The 4308-nt window shown below is 45.2% G+C and overlaps 1 protein-coding gene across 6 annotated transcripts in view; it reads right to left on the bottom strand.

The window, feature by feature from the left end:
- The window catches only part of TRAF7 (TNF receptor associated factor 7), a 51102-nt gene that overhangs the window by 17690 nt on the left and 29104 nt on the right, over positions 1-4308 (bottom strand). The window lies entirely within an intron of this gene.

The following is a 4308-nucleotide window of genomic DNA, read 5'->3' as shown; positions in this document are numbered from 1 at the left end:
GGGATGTGAGTGGAAGGGGATCAAGAAATAGCCATAAGGTGCTCAGGTGAAGGGGGTAGTTCAATGAAAGATGATTCTGGTTTCATGCTGCTCTCTTCCAGAAATCTTTCTTCTTGATGGTGAAGGGAGGAGGTAAGACCCTCCATCCCTATGATTCCATTGACTGAAGCAACCCACTGGCCAATGGCGGAAGCTGTGAAGTCTTTATACTTGACCAGGATAAAGGAATTAGCTGCCTTCAATAGATCGATTAGTAGGGAGTGCGAGTTGTATAGTTTTCATGGAAGCGGGGTGAGCTGTAGAAGAGAAGCCACATGGTTGTCACCTAAATTGATCCCTGCGAGTGCGGCAATGTGTTTTTGTTTTGTATTTCACTCCAGAAGGGCGGTAAAATTGGGCAGGACCAGGAAATATGTAGTAAAGAATTTTAGGTCAGGTAAACTTCAGGGAACAGTCCATGCCAGGGGTGGGCAAAAAAACGGTCCCCCAGCTGTGTTGAAATCACAAATCCCTCATGCATTTGTCTCTGTGAGTTATGCCTGTGGCTGGGAGAATCTTGCAATGCCTCGTAGGATTTGTAGTTGCACAAGGCTGGATTTTGCCCACCCTTGGTCTAAGCAGTACCTTGGGTGTACTGTATCATCTGGTTAGCAATTTGTAGCTGGATTCCTGAGGTTTGCTGAAGATGGAAGACCTATGTGTGGAATGCAAGATGTAGTCATTTCGTTCCGGTGGGAAAGGTTGACCTATGTTGTGAACTGAACTAGGTTGTGAAACCCTGGGGGTTCCTCCAAAGGCTGCTAGAGGTTACTTGAGCAATTTCTACTTCTCATATAAGTTACTACTGACACACATCTTTACAGCTATCTGTAGAGGAAGCATTCTCTATTCCCACTGACCACCAATGCAAGCAAACATCCTTCCCACTGACCACCAATGCAAGCAAACATCCTTCCCACTGACCACCAATGCAAGCAAACATCCTTCCCACTGACCACCAATGCAAGCAAACATCCTTCCCACTGACCACTAATGCAACCAAACATCCTTCCCACTGACCACCAATGCAACCAAACACCCTTCCCACTGACCACCAATGCAACCAAACATCCTTCCCACTGACCACCAATGCAACCAAACACCCTTCCCACTGACCACCAATGCAACCAAACATCCTTCCCACTGACCACCAATGCAAGCAAACACCCTTCCCACTGACCACCAATGCAACCAAACATCCTTCCCACTGACCACCAATGCAAGCAAACACCCATCCCACTGACCACCAATGTAAGGAGCATTCTTCCCATGGACCACCAATGTAAGGAGCATTCTTCCCCCTGACCACCAATGTAAGGAGCATTCTTCCCACTGACCACCAGTAAAAGGAACATTCTTCCCTCTGACCACCAATATAAGGAGCATTCTTCCCACTGACCACCAATGTAAGGAACATTCTTCCCACTGACCACCAATATAAGGAGCATTCTTCCCACTGACCACCAATATAAGGAGCATTCTTCCCACTGACCACCAATGTAAGGAGCATTCTTCTCACTGGCCACCAATGTAAGGAGCATTCTTCTCACTGGCCACCAATGTAACAGAACATTCTTCCCACTGGCCACCAATGTAACAGAATATTCTTTCTAGTGACCTCCAATGTAACAGAACATTCTTCCCACTCACCCCCAATGTAAGAGAACATTGTTCCCTCTGACCACCAATGTAACAGAACATTCTTCCCACTGACCACCAATGTAAGAGAACATTGTTCCCTCTGACCAATGATGCAGAACATCCTTCTTCCTGACCACCAATGTAAGAGAACATTCTTCCCACTGACCTCCAATGTAAGAGAACATTCTTCCCACTCACCTCCAATGTAACAGAACATTCTTCCCACTGACCTCCAATGTAACAGAACATTCTTCCCACTGACCTCCAATGTAACAGAACATTCTTCCCACTCACCACCAATGTAAGAGAACATTGTTCCCTCTGACCACCAATGTAACAGAACATTCTTCCCACTGACCCCCAATGTAAGAGAACATTGTTCCCTCTGACCACCAATGTAACAGAACATTCTTCCCACTGACCACCAATGTAACAGAACATTCTTCCCACTGACCCCCAATGTAAGAGAACATTGTTCCCACAGACCTCCAATGTAACAGAACATTCTTCCCACTGACCTCCAATGTAACAGAACATTCTTCCCACTCACCTCCAATGTAACAGAACATTCTTCCCACTCACCACCAATGTAAGGATCCTTCCCCACTGACCACCAATGTAAGGAGCATTCTTCCCAGTGACCACCAATGTAATGGGATCCTTACACACTGACCACCAATGTAAGGAGCATCCTTTACACTGATGTCCAATGAAAGCAGCATTTTTTCCACTGACCACCAGTATGATATGATCCTTCCCCACTGACCACCAAGATGGAATTAAAAAACACTAATGTATACAGAGCGGCATTAATAAATCCCTTTTATATCTGCTGGGCATTCAGCTTTAAATGCCAACAAGCAAGTGTGTGAGATCTCTGCATCCCACAGCTGGCCCAGCACGGTTCAAGCACTTCTGCCTCTTTTCTCGCAATTCCTAGTAAACATTTAGAAAAATTCCTCTTTCAGTTCCTTTTTCTCTGTTCTCTTCCGAGAACACAGAGCTGTCATTTGTTGTGCAATTCTAATATCAGTCCTCGAATTCTAAACAAATATGCTAAATCTTTTTTACAGACCTGCTTAGTAGATTCCAAACTTTCACTAAGCTCTGTGGCCAGTAAGGTTCAGCACATCCCCGGAGCCTCGGCCTTGATAGAAAGTAGACTCCCGGCCCCCTTCCGGAGGAGAACAGCTGCAGGGTGCCGACTCTTGAGCAATATCACTGGGCAAGAGCTCTACTGCTTCCTGTCATAGTACTTTCCATGACTTGGCCGGCATTGCTCATGGGTTTCCGGAGAAAGGCTTCCCACTGAGCTAGCTGTCATGTACAGTTACAATCCGCTGCTTCCTCTGCAGAGAAGTCACACTCCAGTTTCGCGCACACATTCTTAACCCTTTAGGCAACAAGAAAACTCGCTCACATTTATTGCCTTGACCAAAATGTCACTGCAGTGATAGGCACCCGCCAATGCAGTCTGAATGATATGAGAAGCGTCTCAAACTGATGTCAAAGTGATGCCATCAACATAAGCCAAAAAGCCTGTTGACACTGGCTGTAAGACTGCCTGCCTGAGAATCTAGTGGCTGCACTGTGCAATCTATTGGTGGCCCAGCCCAGAGCAACCAGAGTAGGGCTGAAAAAACTAATACATTTTGTTCATTAAAAAAAAAGAAAAAAAAAAAAAATCGAAATAAAATCGAAAATAAAAATTGTAGACAGCGATTCTCATTATTATACAGGATTTATATAGCACCAACAGTTTGACCAGCGCTTTACAATATAAGGAAGACATTACAATTACAACACAATTTAAGACAAGTTGGTAAGGAGGGCCCTGCTCGTGAGGGCTTACAATCTAAAAGGGAGGGGGAAGTGATAAGTGAGGAGGTGGCTGTGTGGGGATGAATTGTTTGAGAACATGATGGTTCAGTGGTTAGGTTGAGGGGGGATAGGCTTCCCTGAAGAGATGAGTCTTAAGAGAACGCCGAAAGGTAGTCAGAGTAGGAGATAGACGGACAGGTTGGGGTAAAGAGTTCCACAGAATGGGGGAGACTCTAATCGTTATCGATTAGTTGATCTGCGCTCAGTCCCCTCTGATCACGCTCTGCATCCCTTTCCTCCGTGCTGCGAGCCAGCTGGGAGGAGACATCATCGGCTGTGACAACCAGGAGGAATCAGAATGCAGAGCGGTGAGGAGGCGCAGCAGTTCAAGATGCAGAGCGGAGGGTCGGTACATATGTGAAACATTTACAGACCGTTCCCTGTAAAGAACAAACATCAGTACTGATCACTTGATGCTTGTAAATAACCTGTATTCGGATACTGTGTCCACAATTATGAATGAACAGGAAGTGCTGTACATCACATCCTGTTTATTTATGGATTGTGGAGACAGTGTCTCCTCCCTCTATGAATGAACAGGAGGAAGCCTCTGTACTGAGTGCCGGGGCTGCAGAAAAAAATATTAAAACAAAATTAACCCCTTCATGACTGAGCTTGTTTTTAGTTTCTGTTCGTAAATGACTGACACACTTTTGACATTTTTGCTGTGTGATTCTTCCACGTTAGTAATATACTTTCTTACAAAGTGCACCCACACAGTTTATATATTAGTTTTTAGAGGACATA

Source organism: Nanorana parkeri, unplaced genomic scaffold (genome assembly GCF_000935625.1).
Source record: "Nanorana parkeri isolate BGI_ZX_2015 unplaced genomic scaffold, ASM93562v1 scaffold19, whole genome shotgun sequence".
Classification (NCBI taxonomy): Eukaryota; Metazoa; Chordata; class Amphibia; order Anura; family Dicroglossidae; genus Nanorana; species Nanorana parkeri.
This window is presented reverse-complemented; position numbering and strand designations above follow the sequence as displayed.